The 26,068-nt window shown below is 42.0% G+C and overlaps 1 protein-coding gene across 9 annotated transcripts in view; it reads left to right on the top strand.

Annotated features, from left to right (window-relative positions):
* Positions 1 to 26,068, top strand: part of ncam1b (neural cell adhesion molecule 1b) — a 115,247-nt gene that overhangs the window by 20,723 nt on the left and 68,456 nt on the right. The gene's annotated exons all lie outside the window — the stretch shown is intronic.

The following is a 26,068-nucleotide window of genomic DNA, read 5'->3' as shown; positions in this document are numbered from 1 at the left end:
TTCCTTGCATTGCTCCTTAGCTTCCAGTTGTTTTTTTTTTTCATTGTTAGGTTCTTTTGTAGTGTATGGACCAGCTCAAAATGGTCTTATCTACAAAATATACTTACGTAGTATTGCACATAGTATTCTTAATAATGTCCCTCCTTCCTTTGTGTTAAAAGTTCTTATAGGTTATTGGTGATAGTCTTTCTTTACTGCAGATGTCTCTAGAGAGTCAAGTCCCAAGGAAGAGAATTCAAATCTCAGGTGGTTAGCCTATCCCAGTGTCTATTTTTACTGTCCCACCTCTGATTGGCCAAAAGGTGTGCATTTGTGTGTGTGTGTGTTTGTCTAAGCTCATGTGTCGTAAGGTGCCTCTGTGCCATCTGTTGTTTTCAAAGGAGCTGTTGCAAAGACAGTCCAAGCAAAGTATGTCTTTCCCACCAAAGAGAAGAAGCAGCAGCATAAGCCTTCCTCATTAGTTAATGGCTTTGAAAAGTCTTCTGATGAGTGGAGTTGTATAGCTGCAAGTGTTATTACACAATAAAGTTTATCAGTTTGAACATTAAATATCTTGTCTTTGTAGTGTATTCAATTAAATATAGGTTGAATATGATTTACAAAGCATTGTATTCTATTTTTATGTATGTTTCATACAACGTCCCAACTTCATTGGAATTAGAGTTGTACAAGCTGATAAGTACACTGTGTCCTGTGATAAAGCATACAGTAATGTAGCACGTCAAACTAGTGAAGCAAATACACAAAGTAAATCAGTGAATTACAGTGTCCCCCCGTAAGTATATTAGTGAGTCGCGACTTGCAAATTCACATATTCACAAATATACATATTAGACTTTACACCGATCTGATCGGTCTGATCGGTATCGGCTGATAATTAGCATTTCATGCTGATCGGCTTTGACATAATTCGCCGATCCGATCAATGACGTCATTGATCGGCTCTGCAAAAGACATTTACTCCGCCTTGCCATCATGTACAGTATATGTGAATCCAAAAGCTAGTTTATTTTTAGCCTTGTCGTGTGTCTTTTGACGTAGTACTGTAAATATCTGACAACTAATAAAGTTATTTAAAAAAAAAATGTGTCGGTGGTGTGGGACAGACAACACGTTTGAGACAGACAACATGTAATGCGTGGATCAGACTACTAGACAGACTACTAGACAAATTTCAGACTACTGCAATAAAATCTTGTATTCCGATACCACCGCGTCCTGTCTTTATGATAACTGGGCTTTATCTTGTCAACTCAAACGTGACCAGGTACGCTCGTTACCATGACGACGACAACAATAATGGATCGCGCCGCAAGTTTATAAGAACGTAATGGGGACAAAGCTGTGTTGGTGGTCACCGGTGCTCGGGAGAGGACGTTCGTTTAAGGCTTGCTTAACGTATGTTCCCGTACTTTTAAACTCACAAGCAGGCAACAAAACGTATGTAGCCAAGCAAGCTAGTGCTACCACTAACAGTTGAAATGCAGGCGTTCTGTCAAATCATGCTCTAAAGTTTTGTTGTGTGTGAAGTAATTTAATTCCAATAAAGTAATTTAATTAAAGTAATTTAGCACCCATTATTTCTGTCATGTTGTAATGTTGGTTTGACCTGACTGATTAGAATACATGATCTGACTAGAGCAGTGATTTCCAACCTTTATGGAGCCAAGGCACATATTTTACAATTGAAAAATCTCACAGCACACCAACAAACAAAAATGTCACAAAAAGTGGATATATTAATTAATATATATATACATATATATATATATATATATATATATATATATATATATATACACACACACACATATACGTATATATATATATATATATATATATATATATATATATACACGTATATATACGTATATATATATACACATATACGTATATATATATATATATATATATATATATACACACGTATATATACGTATATATATATATACACACGTATATATATACGTATATATATATCTATATATACATATATATATATATATATTTATATATACATATATATATATACGTATATATAGATATATATATACGTATATATACGTGTGTGTATATATACATATATATATATATATATATATATACGTATATGTGTATATATATATACACGTATATATACGCGTGTATATATATATATACGTATATATACGCATATATATATGCGTGTATATATATATATACGTATATACGTATACGTACACATATATATATATACATATATATATATATACACACACATATATATATCCATCCATCCATTCTCTACCGCTTATCCGGGTCGGGTTGCGGGGGCAGTAGCTTCAGCAGGGACGCCCAGACTTCCCTCTCCCCAGCCACTTCATCCAGTTCTTCCGGGGGGATCCCGAGGCGTTCCCAGGCCAGCCGAAGGATGTAGTCTCTCCAGCGTGTCCTGGGTTGTCCCCGGGGTCTCTTCCCGGTGGGACATGCCCGGAACACCTCACCAGGGAGGCGTCCGGGAGGCATCTGAATCAGATGCCCCAGCCACCTCATCTGGCTCCTCTCAATGCGGAGGAGCAGCGGCTCTACTTTGAGATCCTCCCGGATGACCGAGCTTCTCACCCTATCTCTAAGGGAGAGCCCGGACACCCTGCGGAGGAAACTCATTTCGGCCGCTTGTATCCGGGATCTTGTTCTTTCGGTCACGACCCACAGCTCATGACCATAGGTGAGGGTAGGAACGAAGATCGACCGGTAAATTGAGAGCTTCGCCTTTCGGCTTAGCTCTTTCTTTACCACAACGGACCGATACAAAGTCTGCATCACTGCAGACGCTGCACCGATCCGCCTGTCGATCTCCCGTTCCATTCTTCCCTCACTCGTGAACAAGACCCCAAGATACTTGAATTCCTCCACTTGGGGCAGGATCTCATCCCCGACCTGGAGAAGGCATGCCACCCTTTTCCGACTGAGGACCATGGTCTTAGATTTGGAGGTGCTGATTCTCATCCCAGCCGCTTCACACTCGGCTGCGAACTGCTCCAATGAGAGTTGGAGGTCACGGCTTGATGAAGCCAACAGAACCACATCATCTGCAAAAAGCAGAGATGCAATACTGAGGCCACCAAACCGGACCCCCTCTACGCCTCGGCTGTGCCTAGAAATTCTGTCCATAAAAGTTATGAACAGAATCGGCGACAAAGGGCAGCCTTGGCGGAGTCCAACCCTCACCGTGAACGAGTCCGACTTACTGCCGGATATGTGGACCAAACTCTGACTCCGGTCGTACAGGGACCGAACAGCCCGTATCAGGGGATTGGGTACCCCCTACTCCCGAAGCACTCTCCACAGGACTCCCCGAGGGACACGGTCTAACGCCTTCTCCAAGTCCACAAAACACATGTAGACTGGTTGGGCGAACTCCCATGCACCCTCGAGGACCCTGCCGAGGGTGTAGAGCTGGTCCACTGTTCCACGGCCAGGACGAAAACCACACTGCTCCTCCTGAATCTGAGATTCGACTTCCCGACGGACCCTCCTCTCCAGCACCCCTGAATAGACCTTACCAGGGAGGCTGAGCAGTGTGATCCCCCTGTAGTTGGAACACACCCTCCGGTCCCCCTTCTTAAAAAGGGGGACCACCACCCCAGTCTGCCAATCCAGAGGCACTGTCCCCGATGTCCATGCGATGTTGCAGAGGCGTGTCAACCAGGACAGCCCCACAACATCCAGAGCCTTTAGGAACTCCGGGCGAATCTCATCCACCCCCGGGGCCCTGCCACCGAGGAGCTTTTTAACTACCTCGGTGACCTCAAACCCAGAGATAGGAGAGCCCGCCTCAGAGAACCCACACTCTGCTTCCCCATGGGAAGGCGTGTCGGTGGAATTGAGGAGGTCTTCGAAGTATTCTCCCCACCGACTCACAACGTCCCGAGTCGAGGTCAGCAGCGCCCCATCCCCACTATACACAGTGTTGGTGGTGCACTGCTTTTCTCTCCTGAGACGTCGGATGGTGGAGCAGAATTTCCTCGAAGCCGTCCGGAAGTCTTTCTCAATGGCCTCACCGAACTCCTCCCATGCCCGACCACCAGAGCTGCATTCCGCTTGGCCAGCCGGTACCCATCAGCTGCCTCAGGAGTCCCACAGGGCAAAAAGGCCCGATAGGACTCCTTCTTCAGCTTGATGGCATCCCTCACCGTTGGTGTCCACCAACGGGTTCGGGGATTGCCGCCACGACAGGCACCGACCACCTTACGGCCACAGCTCCGGTCGGCCGCCTCAGCAATGGAGGCGCGGAACATGGTCCACTCGGACTCTATGTCCCCCGCCTCCCCCGGAACATGAGCAAAGTTCTGTCGGAGGTGGGAGTTGAAACTCCTTCTGACAGGGGATTCTGCCAGACGTTCCCAGCAGACCCTCACAATACGTTTGGGCCTGCCACGTCGGACCGGCATCTTCCCCCACCATCGGAGCCAACTCACCACCAGGTGGTGATCAGTTGACAGCTCCGCCCCTCTCTTCACCCGAGTGTCCAAGACATGCGGCCGCAAGTCCGATGACACGACCACAAAATCGATCATCGAACTGCGACCTAGGGTGTCCTGGTGCCAAGTGCAATTGTGGACACCCTTATGCTTGAACATGGTGTTCGTTATGGACAATCCGTGACGAGCACAGAAGTCCAATAACAGAACACCGCTCGGATTCTGATCGGGGGGGCCGTTCCCCCCAATCACGCCCTTCCAGGTCTCACTGTCATTGCCCACGTGAGCATTGAAGTCCCCCAACAGAACAATGGAGTCCCCAGCGGGAGCGCTCTCCAGCACCCCCTCCAAGGACTCCAAAAAGGGTGGGTACTCTGAACTGCTGTTTGGTGCATAGGCACAAACAACAGTCAGGACCCGTCCCCCCACCCGAAGGCGGAGGGAGGCTACCCTCTCGTCCACCGGGGTGAACCCCAACGTACAGGCGCCGAGCCGGGGGGCAATAAGTATACCCACACCTGCTTGGTGCCTCTCACCATGGGCAACTCCAGAGTGGAAGAGAGTCCAACCCCTCTCGAGAGGACTGGTACCAGAGCCCAAGCTGTGTGTGGAGGCGAGTCCGACTATATCGAGTCGGAACTTCTCGACCTCACACACCAGCTCGGGCTCCTTCCTGCCAGAGAGGTGACATTCCACGTCCCTAGAGCCAGCTTCTGTAGCCGGGGATCGGATCGCCAAGGTCCCCGCCTTCAGCCACCGCCCAGCTCACACTGCACCCGACCCCTATGTCCCTCCCACAGGTGGTGAGCCCATGGGAAGGGGGACCCACGTTACCCTTTCAGGCTGTGCCCGGCCGGGCCCCATGGGTGCAGGCCCGGCCACCAGGTGCTCGCCTTCGAGCCCCACCACCAGGCCTGGCTCCAGTGGGGGGCCCCGGTGGCCCGCGTCTGGGCAAGGGAAAACGAAGTCCATTGTTTGTCGTCATCATTAGGGGTCTTTGAGCCGTGCTTTGTCTGGTCCCTCACCTAGGACCTGTTTGTCATGGGTGACCCTGCCAGGGGCATAAAGCCCCAGACAACTTAGCTCCTAGGATCACTGGGACACACAAACCCCTCCACCACGACAAGGTGACGGCTCAAGGAGGGGACATATATATATATATGCACATATATATTTTAAACTTGTTGATCGGTGATCGGCCCCAAAATTCCTGATCGTGTAAAGCCTAGAAGATAGCTGGAATAGGCTCCAGCACGCCCGCGACCCTAGTGAGGATAAGCGGGACGGAGAATTAATGAATGAATAACCTATTCTTTTTTTTATTATTTTCAGACACCCTTAGGATGCCTTTGACAAAAAAACTAATTGAAATCATTTTGATGGCCATGTCTGTATGGAGTCGCAAGATTGGAGCAGAATACACAGAACCAACATAACACACCATACTGTGCCAAAACTTGTCAAGTTTAAAAAAAACTTGGACTGTTGAAGATCAAAGAAGAAGTGGTGACACAGCAACTGATGAAAACACAGAGCCCGTAGACGTACACGAAGATTGGCTGCTGAAATTGGGATCAGTCAAAGGAGCATCGGGTGCATTTTAAAAACAAATAAGTGACACCCATACAAATTGCAGATGCTACTCAGCACATGAGTGATGATGAAGATGACCTAGATAGACAATAAATTTTTCTTATGTTTAGTGACTATTGCCTCACCATGTAGGTGCACTCCGCTTCTGCTTCCTTCTCTCACATATACAGTACAGTGTGATGTAAGCGTGATGTGCCCACCGGCGTCCCTTGAGCATTTAAATAATCGGTGCCCCGAGGCAGAGAAAATTACTTCATATTTTGTTGTACTTGATGTACTTGAAAAACTAGAGTACTCGTTTCACCCCTTGTTTCAGTCCCGATGCCCCCGAAAATATGGGGTACTGTTATGTTCATGTTAATTATTTCCTGTGATTGGCTGCCAAAGTCAGCTGGGCTTGGCTCCAGCTCATCTATGACTCATGAGGACAAGTAATACAGAAAATGGATGGATGAATGTGAATTATTTCATACCTCCCAAATGTATTCCATTATGTATTGATATCCATACTGCACAGCTAAGGCGATTTTGATGTTTGTTCTAGGTTATAGATTTGTTTTGCCTGTCTTAATTGGCCTTGTTGCTTAAAAACACAACTCAAGTGAAGCAAAATGTGTTTATTTATCGGGGACATTGGTGACAGACTTCAAATAAACATGCTTAATATGTCAAACACATTGTATTGTTTGAAGGACTACATGATAGCCTTAAACAATAAAAAAATCATGACCTTAATGAAGTTGTTCATGTATGGGTCGTGAGTGTTATTTTTCAATCCTTACCAGTAGTGCTGCACAAGATATCTAAAAATATTTCCTCATCACGATATTAGCACTCACAGTATATTATCATAAAAGACTGCTCTAACTGTGATAAATTGCTATGCTTTCACCCTCTGCATGACAATTTATTATTACTGCCCAATATCCCTACCCTGCATTATGAATCCCATTTGAATTCTAGGTAGGACACGATAGTCAGTCAGATACTGCACTTCCGTATTCAGCAACTAATCATATACCAGCAGGGCTTGTCTTGCCTACAACTCAAGTGGGATTCCTAATAACGCACCTGCTCCCTATGCCCAGTGTTGTACCTAAACGAGTTCAATGAACGAAAGTGCATGAACTAGTTCATATTTTGGGTGAATGTGAACTGAATTTACTGTAGTTAATTTCTGCCTGATGAACGTTATTGAGATTGCGCTCATTCTGGCGTCTATAAATGGTTTTCAAATGAAAGTTCATTTTCATTCAAGGGTGCCAGTTTTTTTTTAGAGACTTCCAGGACAAAACCCGCCTGGACACACTAAATACAAGTCCTCATATGTCAGGGGATAAACGCCGTGTTTGGCAACTGATTCAGTGCGGCTGCCATTCAAGTCAACACGTGCGACAGGGACACTGGGTAAATTGGAGAGAAGGTGTTCTTTGTTAGGAAAATTAGTATTTGTATCAGAATGCCTTAGTTTAAACACTGTCCAATCACACTGTCATATGAACATTTATTTTGCTTTGTAATATAAGAGTAGATAAATTATTTTGTTAATAGAGTCACCCAGAGCTGCAAGGAATGCAAAGTTATCAGTCCTTTCACCATCGTTCCTGTCATACTGTGTTGTTTGTTTTTGTTTGCACATTAAGGACAAAAGTCCTGTTTTTGTCTTAATTCCTCATTTTTAAAAAAAAGAAGATTTTCCTCAAGTATTTGAGATTGTAGGGTGGGTAAAAGCTGCAGGCTACTAGTGTGGACTGAATGGGTAGCAACAATGGGGAAATGCAAAGCCAGTATTTTTAGGATTGTACCCCATCAGTAACATACAGTATTGAGAAAAAAAAAAGAACAATGTACTAGTTAATTTTTGGAACAGTGAAATGACCTAGTTAATTTTTGGAATGGTGAACTGAGCTATGAACTAGTTCTCGTAGAAAATGAACTTTCCCAATGCTGCCTATGCCCGCATGTATGCTAGCAGCTGAGACGGTAAAGCGCACGAAGACGCTAGTTGGTGTCGAAATGGCTGAGGGGGAAGAGATACAGGTGAACAAGGAAATGTGGACAATGAAGAAGAGCTTGTGGCTTAAAAGAAGAGCACTTCTCTTATTTAGAAATACTTTGGACACAAGAAAGGTGACGTGTTACAAACACAGGTACTATGCAAGTCATGCCGAAAGCTTGTTGTAGCCGCCAGAAACATTGCTAATCATTTCTCCATAGCCACCTTAGACACAACCACAAAGAGTTATATGAAGGGTTCCAAAAATCGCACACATGCAAGCCTACAAGCACACACGTAGACCCATGCACGCACACACACGTTCGCGGATATGCACACATACACACATGATTGATGAAATCCAGCTAATATGGAACATTTTGGTAGGAGAAGCAGAACATGTTTTAAGGGAGGCATTAAGATCATAAAGTGATCAAGAAACTATCTAGCCATGCAACTAAGTGGGTTAGTGGCTGTAGCCAGGTGGGTTTTCTTTAAATAAAACCATGTTGTTTGAATTTAAATAATGTTTATATTTTTTTACCTACTATAAGGTACTTGCTGTCTAGGGTCTATGTTGGCAGAAAAACAATGGTTGTATTTAAAAACATTTCTTTAATCAGAAGTCCTATTAATCAACGTCATTTCATATCGCATGTTTTCCTAATATCATGCAGCCTTCCTTACCAGTCTTGCTATGTATCAACCCTGAGACCTCACAGGCAGGGTTTACCACCCTTTTCACTAAATGACTGTTGGGATTTATTCTGTCTTGCTTAGATCCTGCTGGAGTCGAAGTGATGGATGTATGGACGTGTTAGTAGTATCAAGTCAAGACATCTCCTTTGACTGAGGGACAGGAGACTAATGGTCAGATGGGTGAAGGGGATGCGCTATCAGACAAGTAATGGCTCTGTACATGAATGCAGTGATGTCATGTTGGAAAAAAAATACAGCTTGGCCTTAGAATAGTCCAATGTTTTTGAACTGAATTCAGTGACTGTTGTAAGTGCAAGGAAAATGAATGCTTCAGTATAACTAATAAGGTTTAGGGGTCACTCAACCGGGTAGTTCAGATGTTATCTGATGATGGCTTCACATTGAACTTCATTCAGGCTGTGAATAGCCATATTATGTCTTATGATTCTTTACTTATTACCACCAGAGTTATGGCTGCCCGTAAGATCATCTTGGGACATGCACTGCATTGCTTGCAGGGTTTACATCAAATGATAAACCAAATTAAAATCTGACTCTGCCACAATGGCATAATTTATTTGTGGACTTCTGTTTTTGGTTTGGCGGCACGGTGAACGACTGGTTAGAGCGTCAGCCTCACAGTTCTGAGGACTGGGGTTCAATCCCCGGCCCTGCCTGTGTGGAGTTTGCATGTTCTCCCCGTGCCTGCGTGGGTTTTCTCCGGGCACTCCGGTTTCCTCCCACATCCCAAAAACATGCATGAATTGAAGACTCTAAATTGCCTGTAGGTGTGAATGCGAGTGCAAATGGTTGTTTGTTTGTAGGTGCCCTGCGATTGGCTGGCAACCAGCAGATAAGATTACTCTTGTGCTATGGTCAAAGGGATTTATTTTGAAATGGACTGCAAGAGACCGGGAGATTTATTGGGCATCAATATCAAAAGGATACAGTAAATCCAGGTGATGGGAACACTGAAGCAATTGCATGGTCTGCTAGCTGAAGATCCTTGGCTTGAGAGATTATTTGAAGAGGAGGAATCAGTATGCGTATTTACGCCACACTGAACCAGAAGACAGAAGGTAACGCGGTGGCTGGCTACCATTCCCATTTTGTACCCTCTAAAATGTATACCTATTCTAATTAGCGTTGTAATGATGGAGACAGACTGTAAATGTAAGAATTTGTATCTGCTTTCTGCCTCTCTTACTGCTGCTAGATAACATTATTTGCATCCCTTGTATTACTGCAGGTCTGCAGGGAGAGACTGAGCCATAAAACCACCTTACTCATTTTCAGCACTATTATGTTGTAAAATGTTCACTTCATCGATAGGGAAATAAAAGCTTTGATTTTAAACTTGATAACTGATTCCTGCGCCGTGGGTGTGTAAATCGATCCATCCATGAATTCACATTACCCAAGAAGATAAAGCGGGGTTTATTAGTTTGTATTGTTTTATCTTTTCAACATCAGCATGTTAGCATTGTCACTGTGATATGTACAAGACATAAAGCCCTGAAAGACCTCTCGGTGGTCTAGTGGTTTCCACAACTACAGTATATCATCAAGGTAATTGCAAGGTTTCAATTCACGGTTTAGTTAACTTGCTTTTCAATCGGGACTAATTTCAACTCTGGTCAGGCATCGTGCAGTGTACAGGGATGTGTGAGGATACAAATAATACTGTGAGTCGTATCAGAATTTCAGTCGGCTGTAATCCAGAATTCAGACTGACTCTTTAAATAGTTGGCTAAAGTTCATCTGTATTGTTCGTCTGACTTCTCAGTCCGTATTGACTGTCGTCACATAAGCACACACTGCTAACACCTACAGAACTTAAGTGGAATAGCAAGGAACCAAATGTACACCGTGAGCAGTTCAATCCTGACTCATTTACTCTGAAATTGTACATTGTATGCCTCTCTTTACACAGCCACTCAAAGACCTGCATGTTTCAGTCTAGAGGTCAGACTTATACGCTGAAGAAGCGGTAGCACTCTTTTGGCTGTCGAGATGGATAATTATCCTTTTGGTCGTCCAGGTGAATAATTATCATTTTGGTTGTTGAGGTGAATAATTATCCTTTTGACTGTCGAGGTGAATCACCGTGGTTTATTTTCCCGGAAAAGCCTAATTACACTGACATTAGATACTTAGCAGGTGTTAATTTCAGACCATATTTCCATGGGAGAAGGGTCATCAGTATGTGATTGACTGATGGACGGCTCCAACATGGCCAGTAGCTAGTAGTTGGCCTATAGCATCGTCCTACTTGGAGAACTGATTTTCTCAATACTATTGTTGGAAACATGTCCTAAATGTTGTCAGATCTACCCTTGATGGAGACACGCTCAAGCCAGATTATATTTTCATTAGCACTTCAATCCAATTACTGAGCCATCTACCCAAATCTCCACCGCCCTGCATTGATACTTTTCCACTCCACAAGTTGCTGCCCATCCCACACACGCTACATAACAGTTCTCTAGTGATGCTCTGCCTCTCTTCCCTGCTTCCCCATCTCTTGTCTTGCTCTATCTGAAATGGTGTATTCTCTCCTATTGATCCCCCCTCTTCCTGTTGGGGTCGCAGGCAGGCTTGTCTGACTCGTCCCAGCTTGTCTGCCTGGTAAATGGACAGACAGAGAGAGCTGTGTGCATGTGCCAGCCTTGGGGACGCTGTGTTGTCTCGGGCAGCTTGTGGCTGAGTGGTCATTGTTTCACTTCCTGCCTTCCTGGCCTGCCGTCCTCCCCTGTTTTTGCCTCTTTGTTACTGCAGTAATTACTAGATATCCATGAAATCCTGCTCAGTTGGCAAAGTTGTACTGTATTCTACTGTATTGTACTGTATTCAATGGCTTTACGCTTGTAGCTAGGGCTACAACAACAAATTGATATAATCGATAAAAATGTATGTGTTGGAAACGAATTTCATTATCGGTCGCGTGATTATTGCGTCACTCACCCGCTGTGCAGCACGATGCTCCCTGCCGTAGAATGCCACAGATGAGCAAAATGTGGTAAAAGTATAGCCATATGGATAACATGGCCTGTGCTTTTTTTTTTTTTTTTTTTTTATGAACAAGGCTGGGGCTGAGAATGTGATCTGAAGTGTTTGAACATGTCACTCTACACAATGTGAGACAATGTGTTGCTTGCAAGCTTTGCAAACCATGGCACGGGAGCACTATGGGCATGACAGAGCACTTGAAAGTTGTACTTTTGTTTTACTGTTGTTGTGGTCAACTATCAGGTCATTACATTACCTAATGAACTTAAATATAGAAATCCTAATTCGTGTTATGTTTATTTATTTATTTATTTATTTTTTAAATGTGTGAGGAGTGGCGGCACGGTGGACGACTGGTTAGAGCGTCAGCCTCACAGTTCTGAGGACCCGGGTTCAATGCCCGGCCCCGCCTGTGTGGAGTTTGCATGTTCTCCCCGTGCCTGCGTGGGTTTTCTCCGGGCACTCCGGTTTCCTCCCACATCCCAAAAACATGCATTAATTGGAGACTCTAAATTGCCCGTAGGTGTGACTGTGAGTGAGAATGGTTGTTTGTTTGTATGTGCCAACCAGTTCAGGGTGTACCCCGCCTCCTGCCCGATGACAGCTGGGATAGGTTCCCGCACGCCCGCGACCCTAGTGAGGAGAAGCGGTTCAGAAAATGGATGGATGGATGTGTGAGAAGTGTGGAGTTTGACCTGCTCCATGGGTGAAGTGGCCTGAGATAATTTCTGTTGGGATTTGGCGCTATATAAATACATTTGAATTTAATGGAATTGAATAAATGGGCTGATTGTTCCGATTTAAAAAAAGGATTGGTGTTAAGAATGTGATTTTTGTTTATTATTCTGACAGCTCAGGTCCCTTTTAAACACATAATACGACAGAGTGGACAAAAAATGTGTTTGTGCTCTTTAATTAAAACTACCGTAATTTATTGTGTATAATGTGCTCTCAAGTATAATGCGGACTCCAAAGTAACTCCAAAAATCAGAAAAACCCTTATTCCCATGTATAATGCGTTTTTTTGTTTTTTTTTTGTCATCGGCGCTTACATTGGTTTTAAGACTAAAATAAACGTTAAAAACATCAGTGCAAAAGTGCAACCAACCATTTACCTTGTTAGCCGTATGTTTGCAGAGACGTATTTTATTGTTTCACTCACCCAATTGACTGAGAGTTGACTTCACTGAAGCTCCGTGCGGTGTAGGCTGAGGCTCGGAGCGCGTCAAACGCTACACATCATGAAAGCCTGCTTTGCACAATATAATCTTATTCCAAGTGTTGCACTGAGGCAACTGGTCATTCATTTTAACAAAGTTAAGACACACTTTTGTTTGCCGCCGCTGTGGTTGGGAAAACACGGCTGAAGGACTAGGCATCGAAACTGGGAACCAAAATTTCTAAATTTGAACGGTTCCGGGAGAACCGGAACGTTAGTCCCGGTTCCTATCGATTCTTAATGCCCAACCCTAAACATAGGGTGACCTACAAGAATGGAGGTAGAAGCACGCAGGTGGATTACATCTTGTGCAGACGATGTAATCTGAAGGAGGTTACTGACTGTAAGGTAGTGGTAGGGGAGAGTGTGGCTAGACAGCATAGGATGGCGGTGTGTAAGATGACTCTGTTGGTGGGGAGGAAGATTAAGAAGACAAAAGCAGAGCAAAGAACCATGTGGTGGAAGCTGAGAAAGGAAGAGTGTTGTGCGGCTTTTCGGGAAGAGGTGAGACAGGCTCTCGGTGGACAGGAGGAGCTTCCAGAAGACTGGACCACTACAGCCAAGGTGATCAGAGAGACAGGCAGGAGAGTACTTGGTGTATCTTCTGACAGGAAAGGAGAGAAGAAGACTTGGTGGTGGAACCACAAAGTACAGGAAATCATACAAGGAAAGAGGTTAGCTAAGAAGAAGTGGGATACTGAGAGGACCAAGGAGATGAGAAAGGAATACATTGAGATGCGAAAAGGTAGAGGTGGCAAAGGCCAGGTATGCCAGGTTGGACACTAAAGAAGGAGAAAAGGCCAGACAGAGGGATAGAGATGGGAACGATGTGCAGCAGGTTAGGGTGATTAAGGATAGAGATGGAAATGTGTTGACTGGGTGCCAGTAGTGTGCTTGATAGATGGAAAGAATACTTTGAGGAGTTGATGAATGAGGAAAATGAGAGAAAAAGAAAAGTAGAAGAATGGTGGTGGATGGTGGATGGATGGTGACTGACTACGGCATTTGCGAAGGGACAAATTTAACGTGTCTCACAACAATGTCCCAGTGCACTCAATATAAATAATACTAATGCATGTTACCGTAATTTCTCGTGTATAATGCGAATTCCCCCCCCCCCCCAAAAAAAAAATTGTCAAGTCAATAGAGCATAGTAAACATCGGTATAGGGGGAAATGATAAAAAACTTTCACATTTTATAAATGTATGCCGCCATCTAGAGGTTATGAAAAAGCTGTACACTTTCATTCCAATATGCCACCGCCACCTACAGGTTATGAAAAAAGTGTAGCCTACACTTTCATTCTAATATGACAGGGGTACATATGACTGTACATATGTACGGTTGTGCTCATAAATCTACATAATCTGGCATAATTTCTGAAATATAGTTTTTTTTTTTTTTAATGTTTAAATACGACTTATGACTGAACAACAACCATCATTAATTTCTTCATGGTATGTTTTTTTTAATGGTAATGCTTTTCTGAAATGCTTGACAGTTCAATTTGAATCCCATTTAAATAAAATTAAATGTGTTTCACCAGGCCCTTCATGTTTTCTTTAAAGAATTGTACCAATTTTACAAATTCTGCCTGGGTAATCAAACATATGAGCACAACTGTGTGTTTTCTCATTTACTAAATAAAATTAGGTCTGTGAATTTCAAAATAAGAGCAAGTAAATAAAAAGAAAGTATTACGTGTTCAAATAAAGTGCTTAACTTCAGAATAATTCTTTGAAAAAACTAATAAAATATCATGCATTGTAAAAATGAATTATACGTAGGTAGAAGGGTTTTCCAGAATTTTGAGGTCAACTTTGGGGCTGCGTATTATACATGGGTGCACACGGTACACGAGAAATGACGGTTTGTTAAAACGTGTTTAAACAGAGATACATTTTAAAAAACGACTGGTGTTCACAATGTGATTTTTATTTTTATCGCTTATTGTTCTGACGGCTGAGGTCCCTTTTAAACACAAAATACCGTAATTTTTCGTTTATAATGCGCATTTCCCCCCCCAAAGAATTGTCAAAAGTCAATAGTGCGCATTATATGTGGGTATGTTCATGCAATTGTTTGTGCACCTTTCTGCACTACCAATTTAAAATACTGTCCTGTTTGTTAATAAAGGGCTGGACATTAAATTTTAAAAAATCCGACTCATCGATTAATCTAAAAATAATCGACCGATTAATCGTTTATTAAAATAATCTTTAGTTGCAGCTCTACTGCAAACTAGGTGGTGTGGGCTTTGCTTTTTCGTGGGAATGTGTCGTGACTAGCTGTATCAGGGGAACCACGAGGGATCCGCCACCGTGATTAGCCTGGAAGAAATAGCTTTTTTTTTTTTAAAAGACTGTCTCTGGTGTTTCATTGTGTTTGTAGAGATGCTAACATTTCAGTCATTGTTCAGGCCTCACAGACTGCCCATTCTTTGAGAAAAAAGACATTACGCTGTCCCCAGAATTCAGTCTCCAAGAGAAAGTCTTTCCATTTCACTGCTTATGCATGTCACTTTTAGTCTTTGTGACAAACTGCTCGCACAGACTTCAGTACAGGTTGGATAGTTCATGGGGATGCATGTTAAATCTCTCTCCGTGGCTCATTGGCATCATGTTTGTTGAAAGATAATGTTGTAATTGTAGCGTGTGCTCACATAGTTCACAATTAATTGGCTTTATCATATTGCAGTTTCACTTTCTCTTTAAAAAAAGGTACAATATCCTGCATTTTACCCTGCTCTTTTTTTCTCATCCTTCCACTGAGTCATTACAGGAATGCACATCACGATGGGCCACAGATGCTCTGCTTTTCACCTACCTGGGCTTTTGTTGTGTCATGTACAGCTGAGTCAGATGCTGAGGGGCACTTACACTAAATTGCCTGAATGAGGGTGAATTCTGCTCTGCAACTGAAGTCGAGTGCACTGTTCGCAGAGTTGCATCTTTGCCAGAGACAAAGAGGCATGTTTCCCTGGAAGGCTTAAGGCTTCTTTATACTCGGGCGGACGGCAACCGCGCTGACGTCACTGCGGCTATCCCTCGCGTAGTTTGCCTTTATACTCGAGCGCAACCCACGCGCTCAGTTTTGAAAATGTACTGCAGTTCATCTCCAAGTCCGGGGTGTCGCTACGGCTGGTATTGGCTAGGACACCACATGGTGGAGTTTCCTCCGCATTTCTTTGGCCATTTCCGGTAGCTGTTTTTACAAACAAAGCAACAACAATAGCGACCATGGAACAGTGTCTGCTAGAACAAATGGACCTAGATGACCAGATGATATGTTTAATTATGCCGCAAAATCGATCGAGAAGGCGGCGGCGTAGATGGTATGTAGAACTAAGGGGCACGCTGAGTACGTCATCACAGCATGTGACTAAAATGGACCAATCACGAGAGATGATCTCCGCGGCATTCGTCGCGCATCAATTATTTTTGCCGTTTGCGCGTCAAGCTATGCAGAGGGGCAGCGCGGGGCAATTCGTCGGTCACGTGATGCAATGCGGGCATTGTCGGCCGTGTCACCGCGAGAGTATAAAGAGGCCTTTAGTCCTGTTAGTGAAAGTTCATTTTAAATGTTATAGCTTTTCTAATGGTTAGAATGTTCTTTTTATTTATTTTTGTAAAGAGGCTGGAGCTAGCCAGTGGCTTCTCATCGAAATAATATGAGGGAGGGGCATAATAGATAAATTGCTTGATTGAATGGTCCGAATGCTGTCGATTATGTGCAATTAATAAGTAATTAATTGTTGATTAATCATGTTTTAAGGCCAAATGGATTGAACTCCTTTGCTGCAACCAGCAGAGTTGGTGTTAATTCAGAGTTACTAGTTTGGAGTCAGGAGAACAAAATTACTGGATGATAAATTGAGCTTTATTCACAGAGCTCCACTCTTTTTTTTTTTTACTTTCTTACTTGAAGTGCACACCACCTCTACAATATATGGCAATACATTCTTCACGTGTAGTATAATAAAGATTTCGGGGTATACAACACGTTTTATGCACCCAAACCCTTTCCAAGGGCTAATAGAAATTAGAATAATTTAAACAGTGGCATTCAGCTGCTGTTGCCCCTGCTGCACTTTCTAGTTGTGTAAGCCTTGAAATTACCATCGCATCCCCACTGACATTGGGACAGATTAAATGTGAATACTTTCTTTGTCACTTTACAATATTTGGTTGTTTGCTTAGCTTAATACCATTGAGGTGATTACCCAACCAAAGTGGCTGGAAATAAATAGTTTGTCAGTTGCTCCGCTCCAGTGGTTCCACTTTTGTAGGCGGAAAGGGTTTTTAACACACTTTGGGGGGGTTACTGTGAGATTCATGCAATGCATTTCTCTCACAGTTAAAAAATAATACATGTATGACAGCCTGCCAGGTTATTACCATCATAAGGGAGCCACATGCTGAGGCTGAGACAAATTCCTTGTGTGTTTTTGGACATACTTGGCAAATAAAGATGATTCTGATTCTGAAATAAATTTTTCAATTGTGGGCTTCTTAAACATAATGAGGTTTCAAGGTTGTATTTAGCCCATTTGGATTATGTTGTGGGCAACCTGCGTGGAAGTGTAACCAACACACCACCACGTCAGACCAGCAAGGATAAAGGGGGGGTGGGGGAGAGAAGCCCGTTTCCATAGCAACTGGTAGTGAGTGAGTGTAACTGTGGTTGAGAGGCTGGAGTAGCAAGCAAATACTGGCTTAATTTCTTGAAATGAGCAAATTATGAATACAACCACTTGTTTGTTGCTTTTTAAATGTTTGTATTCTGGTGGAGTTTGAGGAGCAAGGTTTTTGGCAAGAGGTAGTATATGGATGAACAATGAATTGATTAAGAATCCGGTCAGTGATTTAGAATTGGTTATTGTTCAGTTGTGCCTTGGTAATTCCAAGTCAAAATGAAGTGCACTACTTGGGTGGTGGTAAAGGGCTGCAGTGATGGTTGACTTTCTAGAACTTTCTCCCATCCCCTGACTGCATCTCTGGAGCTCAGCCACAGTGATTTTTGGGTTCTTCTTTACCTCTCACACCAAGGCTCTTTTCCCCCGATTGCTCAGATTGGCCGGACGGCCAGCTCTAGGAAGCGTTCTGGTCGTCCCAAACGTCTTCCATTTAAGGATTATGGAGGCCACTGTGCTTTTAGGAACCTTAAGTGCAGCAGATTTTTTTTGCAACCCTGGCCAGATCTGTGCCTTGCCACAATTCTGTCTCTGAGCTCTTCAGGCAGTTCCTTTGACCTCTTGATTGATTCTCATTTGCTCTGACATGCACTGTGAGATGTAAGGTCTTATATAGACAGGTGTGTGGCTTTCCTAATCAAGTCCAATCAGTATAATCAAACATAGCTGGACTCCAATGAAGGTGTAGACCATCTCAAGGATGATCAGAAGAAATGGACAGCACCCGAGTTAAATATGAGTGTCACAGCTAAGGGTCTGACTACTTATGGCTGTGTGATATTTAAGTTAAGTTTTTTTCTGTCAATATGGGGTGCTGAGTGTACATTAATGAAGACATTTTCTCCAAAATTGAGCATTATCAGATAATTTTTGACAATATGAAATTGTTGCGTGGCACGGTGGACGACTGGTTAGAGCGTCAGCCTCACAGTTCTGAGGACCCGAGTTCAATCCCCGGCCCCGCCTGTGTGGAGTTTGCATGTTCTCCCCGTGCCTGTGTGGGTTTTCTCCGGGCACTCCGGTTTCCTCCCACATCCCAAAAACATGCATTAATTGGAGACTCTAAATTGCCCGTAGGTGTGAATGTGAGTGCGAATGGTTGTTTGTTTGTATGTGCCCTGCAATTGGCTGGCAACCAGTTCAGGGTGTACCCCGCCTTCTGCCCGATGACAGCTGGGATAGGCTCCAGCACGCCCGCGACCCTAGTGAGGAGAAGCGGCTCAGAAAATGGATGGATGAAATTGTTGCCCATTTGTTTACTAGGTGCCCTTTAAAATTTAGACTGTATTATTCAACAAAAAGACCTCAGTATTTATGTCCCTCGCGATGCTTAGCTGTAACATCTAGCGTAACATTAATTTGAAGGACAATTTGGGTACAGATTTAAGCAAAAATCACGGAAGTTGATGAGCATGATTTGCCTTCGCGGACCACATAAAATGATGTGACAGGCCGCATCTGGCCCCCGGGCCTTGAGTTTGACACCGATGCACTAGCGTCATCATGGTTACCACTAAAGAGAGTGAAATGTTTGTTAAAAAGAAAGGAATTGTATAGTCAGTTGTTTGGGTTTGTGGCGACAGAGGTTGAACAAGTAACTGCATGGTGCGAAGTCTGTCAAAAATAGACTTTACACCGATCTGATCGGTATCGTCTGATAATAAGCATTTTATGCTGATCGGCTTTAATGTCATAATTCGCCGATTGATCGGCTCCGCAAAAGACATTAACTCCATGTCGCCATCACGTACAGTATATTTGAATCCAAAAGCAAGTTTATTTTTAGCCTTGTCGCGTGTCTTTGACGTAGTACTGTAAATATATGACAACCAATAAAGTTATTTTTTTTTTTTTAAAAACAAGGCGGCGGTGTGGGACAGACAACATGTAATGCGTGGATCAGACTAAAAGACAAATTTGCTCTTTCACGATTTCACTATGTCAGACTACTGCAACAAAATCGAAATTGGAGCAATTAAGTACATAAGTATATACAGTAAATGAACAAGTTATTTAACTAGACACTTTGCTCCATCTTGTGATCTGATCGGTGATCGGTTATCGTTTTTTTAAACTAGCTGATCCGTGATCGGCCTCAAAAATCCTGATTGTGTAAAGCCTAGTCGAAAGCCCATTGCAACAACTTACTCATGCATCGTAAACATCATCATCCAGCCGAGTGGGAAAAATGTCAATCTTTACAAGGGGGGCTGGACCACTACAACCAACAAACTCCCGCTAAAAAAGCAGCTTACTGTGGCGGAAACATTTTTATCGAAGGCATCACATATGATATGAAAACGGGCACAATGAAGCACAATCACTAAAGTGGCTGCTTTGCACATCGCTAAAGTTATGGTCCAGATCTCCAGCGGAAAGACTGCGTTTATCCACTTGCTGAAAATGTAGACGCAACGTATGTACTAAAAACCTACTCACACCTACCTGCATATTTTTTTGCTTTTTAGTTTAACGCCCCAAGATGCTGCTCAAAAGCTCTGCTCCGTCTAAGTGGTGGAGTAGCTACACTACAGTATGTGCTACCGAGCCGCAAGTATTTTAGTGAAGTTGCCTAACACTATTTGTTCAAGAGTACTCGTGAGAAAATCAGCAAATAGCTGGAGGGGGTGTCGTTTTATTCTGCAACGACAGACGTGGTCCAGTCGAACCATGCAGCCATACACGAGTTTAAATGTATAAAAGATTGAGACAACAAGCATAGACCTCATGTCCTACCCCTCAACCAAAATATCATATTTTGTTCATATATTTTGCGATACAATTGGCACTCTATCTTTTAAAACAAAGCTTAACAATAATTTTAGGTTACATTAAAGTTTTTCATAAAAACAACCTTGTTTTGAGTGTTCTCTGTTATTTGTATTTACTGTTTTCTTAGGAAAAAGTAACATTGTTTGGGGGAAAAAAAAGTAACCGAAAAAGGTAGGGGGGGAAAAAAATAAAATAAAAATTGGAAAAAAATCATAAATTGAATTTTTTTGTGCAAAAATCTGAGATTTTATTTTTAGGCCGTATCGCCCAGCCCAAGTGTTTTTCATACAAATATTTACTGCAATTATGATTGCTTTAGCTTATGTTAGTGGCGCGTTGTTACTTTCCTTCAATTTCGGGAGCTATCTCTATTCTCTGCCATCGGAATAAAATTCCAGCGTAAACTGAGCACCCCTTGTACATAGACATTCTGATAGACATAGAAATATTTGACAATTGTTTTAATATTATATTGTAAAAGTATATACAGTATATGTATAATACGCACCCCCAAAATTGACCTCAAAATTCTGGAAACCCCTTCCAGCTATGTATAATGCATTTTGCAATGCATGATTTTGCTTCTATCAATATGATCGAAACATTAAGTATTATCTGGGTTTTGTTAGTTTTTTCAAATAATTATTCTGAAGTTACGCACTTTATTGGAACACGTAATACTTTTTATTTACTTGCTCTTATTTTGAAATTCACAGCCCTGCTTATATTTAGTAAATGAGAAAACACACAGTTGTGCTTATGTTTAATTACCCAGGCAGAATTTTTAAGATGGGTAATATTATTTAATGAAAAGATGAAGGGCCAGGCGAAACGTAAATCATTTTATTTTAATAGGATCCAAATTAATTTGTCAAGCATTTCAGAAAAGCATTATCATTAAGCAAACCATAACCATAAAGAAATTAATGATGGTTGTTGTTCAGTCATCAGTCGTATTTAAAAAACAATATTTCATAAATTCTGCCAGGGTATGTAAACCTATGAGCACAACTATACATATACGCAATCATATGTACCCCTTTCATATTGGTATGAAGGTGAAGGCTACACCTTTTTCATAACCTATAAGTGGCGGTGGCGTATTAGAATGAAAGTGTACACCTTTTTCAGAACCTCTATGTAGCGGTGTCATATTGGAATGAAAGTGTGCAGCTCTTTCATAACCTGTAAATGGCAGCATACATTTAGAAAATGTGAGTTTTTTTCCATTTCCCCCTATACCTATGTATAATGCGCACTATTTACTTTTTTGGGGGGGAAATGTGCACTGTACACAAGAAATTACGGTAGCTTAGCAGGTTCTAAAACAGGTTTTCTTCATTTATCTCAAGCTGCTGCGCCTCTCCTGAAGCTCTCCTCAGAGAGGTGTGCCTCACACTGCTTTAGCTCAGTGGTAGTTAAACTTTTTAACTCTGGCTGTCAATTGTGGGGCGGCGGGGGGCTTTGAAGTTCATGTGTGTTCTACCCCTGCTGAATCGATAATGAGTGCAATCGCAAAGCGAGTCATGGATTGGGTTGAGGCTTCTTACTATGGCAAAGGCTGCAGCACCTGAGGTGTTGTTATCTAGAGACAGTGGAGGAAAGGGATCACGCAATGCATATATTTCCATTACTTCATCTAATTCTATATGTATCTGTGTCCCTGCTCTTATCAGTCACTTTCAGTGTAGCTGTGGAAAAGTCAGTGCACCTCTGTTGGAAACCTGAATGTTTAAAAGTCAAGACTTGCTGGTCTTTTATTCTCTGTAGGGCTGCAACTAACACTTATTTTAATAATCGATTAATTGAATACAAAAAAAAAACTTTCCATACCTTTATTCAAAACAGGACATGATTTCAAATTGGTAGAGCAGAAAAACACAACTGGTTTGGTCCCTAACATGTCAGAAAATAGGCCAAAATTGTGATAATTGGATGGATGTTTTCCAAAGTAAACGATGTTTGCAAATGTCTTATTTTGATGAAAGATAATCAGTCTACTTTATTCATAAAATAAATCTAATTATATTTACTGCTTTATTATTATAGTAAATATGGTTATGAAAGTTGACTGTTTTTGAAATACCAAGAATTTTGACAATTTTAAGTTAGTGTCAAAACAGTTATTCATTCATTCATTCATTCATTCATCTTCCACTGCGCTTATTCTCACTAGGGTCGCGGGCGTGCTGGAGCCTATCCCAGCTATTTTCAGGTGAGAGGCGGGCTACACCCTGAACCGGTTGGGAGCCAATCGCAGGGCACATAGAAACAAAGAACCATTCACACTCACATTCACACCTACGGGCAATTTAGAGTCTTCAATTAACCTACTCTGCATGTTTTTGGGATGTGGGAGGAAACCGGAGTACCCGGAGAAAACCCACGCAGGCACGGGGAGAACGTGCAAACTCCACACAGGCGGGGCCGGGCTTTGAACCCCGGTCCTCAGAACTGTGAGGCGAATGTGATAAGTCATCTTATGCCGCCTCTAAACAATTACTATATCAAAAATTGTTATCAACTAATTTGATACTCAGTTGTTGATTATTCTTTGCACCTTTGTCTGTTAGAAACACATTATGATGAAATTTAGGACCTTGAGACTTTTTATCCCATGAGGTCTATTCTGCAGCCAAAATTAGCAATGCTCTGAATATACAAATTTAAGGTGCTCTGACACTCGCACTTTGTTTTCTCCTTCGAAGCGGTTCGTTAGTCAAGTACGGACTCAGTAATTGGATGCAGATAAAACCAACTGGTTCAAGACCACTTAGAAGAGGCGGCGTTGTTCAGTTATGGTGAGAAAGGGATTCGCCTGGCAATCCGGACAAATTACCCACAATGTTGACGAAACAACTGGTAGCGTACAAAAATGTCTTCAAGTTTAGCTTGTACGAAGTCAGACACCGCTTTAAAGTGCTTTAGGGTATTTGCGGGTGCATTTATAGCATGGTAGAGTGTCCATAATTGCTCTATGACAATAGGAGAATAGAGCAGTCTGTCTGATGCTTTTAGTATTTTTATAGAAGGTTTGGTTTTAGTAGGTATGTCTTTGGTCAGGCTTTGTGGTAAACAGGGTGTCTGCAGACCTTTAAAAAGTCTTACACCTTAAATTATTATTATTATTTTTTTAATTAAGGCTAAAATGTTCCTTACAAATGACACTTAATACTTAAATCTTCCATGAAAGGTCTTAAAAATGCCACAGACACAATAAACAAGATATTGCTGATACTATGTTTGGAAAACTCTGGAAACCAGAGACCGTACCCTGTTATGAATTGAAACTGGATGTTATCCCACATAATCTACAATCTCTATTTTATATTTTCTAGTCACTATAGACCATTTAAAGCATGAACGTAACAATATGGATAGGATTCAGAGAATTTCAAATTAGGTTCCCTTCTAGGTAATAATCTTTGGGATAAAAGCCCCAGACTGAAGAGGCATTTTAAAATTGAAAGACAATTTTAACTTCAGGGAGATTGCATGGTTTGCCTGAACTGGGTCAACATTCATCTACTTGAGTTCATTTCAGGTCTCTGGAGTGTCCAGGGCTTGATTTTTAAATTTTTTTGAAACATGACATTTAGAAACATTACTCCTGTTTGCAAAGAATTATAATCCTCTGGTTAGGGCTCTTGGGGCATGTGTTCCAATTTCTCTCAGAAAGGTGACTGAATGAGTCATGAGCCGGTCATGCTCCAGGTGTATGATGTGCTGACTGAAATCGTTTGTTTATTTTTGGAAAAAAAGGCATTCGTCACTAGTCGTAAACTAGATAATATTGGGTTTAAAAAGTATAATAATCCAGGCAAAATACACTTTGTCACAAAATCTATGCGATATGTGAATACAAAGAAGCGTAGGAAAAGAAATCTGGGCATTTGTAAAGTAATGTTACCCAAGTCTACGAAACTTTCCCTCCCAATTATGCTTGATACTAGTTACATAAAAGTGACATCAACACTCTTAAAATGGATTTACTGTATGTAATGTACTATACATTGCATATAAAGCCCATTAGGGTGTCTTTTGCCATTTGCCATGCTAGAATGCATGGGATTAAGGATAATGCATGTCAGTTAATGAGTTATTTAGAACCTTCTAGTGTCTAGGAGTAAAATATGTTCAAAAGTACATTGACATTTTAATTTACGCTTCTCTCATCCTCGGGGCACGCTCCATAACCATCAGTGTGAAGTCTTGGGTTTCAAATTGATTGGTCTCCAGGGGGTTCACATTCGGATTCAATTTCCAGTTGTCGTGTCATTTTCCACCCCCCCCCCCCCCTCCGCTTTGAACGAGTCTGTGCCCTTTAACAAGACTGAAGCTTCGCAGCTTTTTAGCCTCTTAAACATTTGAGATGAGAGAGCAATTACAGTCTGGTTCATAACTATACAGTAAAGAGGAGCTGTGCATGTGCTTTGGATTGAGGCGAACCACTGAATATTAGGACCATGGTTTAATTTAATTCAGAGAACTCCCAAACTGGGAAAGTGTGCTATTCTACGTAAACAGGAGAGCAATATTGATTATGAGATGAATAGGGATGGACGGAAAAGCGTGTTTTTACTGAACAGGAGATGACATTTACGTCCCAAGAGCGTGATCGATGGTCCAAAGAAAACAGTAGGATTTTAGAAAGACGTAAATCCTTTCAGGTCAGTGTGGATATCAAATGTGACCGGAAATGTTTGCAGGCTGGTGTCACTTCTGAAGCATAAGCAGTGGGTCTTGGCTATAATCCCTTCCACTTTAATATTATGCAGCGTGAACTCATGCGTTTGATGAACAACAGCAGTGTAGTGTAATTAATCTATATTTACCAGTTTTGACAGTTAAATGATGTCTGTAAGAGAGACTTTCTTTGATGGGGGCCTGGGTGTTATGGGTTTGCTACAAAACACGAGAACAAAATTAAATTAATTTTAAGCATCCATTCACATTACTGGCTGACTCAGTTTCCCTTTTCTCTACAACTTCCTGCCCTTTGTAACTCCTCTCACTCTCGCCCTGACACCCTGACAATGTAGAGATGTAGTTTGGGCCCATTTAGTTACATTTCTTAACCGCGGGAAACCCTAACTGCTCCCCTTAGGAAACAAGTGAAGCTTTGTTCTAATTAGGAAGCAAAAGGCTTCAATACAGACCTCACCCTGTGACCAACAAAATCAAGACTTTTCCCATCCAGACATTGATAAAGTGTAGGCATTTACCAATGTATACCTTGTATATCTGCTTCCAAAAGTTTTAATTGCATGCCATTTCTTTCGAAAAGGCAAAAAGAGGCTGTAAAAAGATTAATCAAATGCATCTCTTTTATTGTTTTTACCATATAAATTAATGGGCAAACATCACTGAGAAACCAACTTTGCAAACAGGTTTTCTGTTTGGATGGTTTTCTGAAATATTGAGCAACCGTACATCAGTCAGTATGTTCAAGAACAATGGTTAACTTCCAATTTGTCCAAATTTGATTATTTTTTTCCCTTTGGAAGCAATGGAAATAATCTGGTTCTAGATTTATTAATTGAAAAGTGAATCTCTTCACATGCAAACTAAAGAGACAGTTGACTTGCTTATGAGATGAATGCTGTTTGTCGTCTTTTATTAG

Source organism: Phyllopteryx taeniolatus, chromosome 8, assembly GCF_024500385.1.
Source record: "Phyllopteryx taeniolatus isolate TA_2022b chromosome 8, UOR_Ptae_1.2, whole genome shotgun sequence".
Taxonomy (NCBI): domain Eukaryota; kingdom Metazoa; phylum Chordata; class Actinopteri; order Syngnathiformes; family Syngnathidae; genus Phyllopteryx; species Phyllopteryx taeniolatus.
Note: the sequence above shows the minus strand (reverse complement) of the source record. Positions and strands in the feature narration are given on the sequence as shown.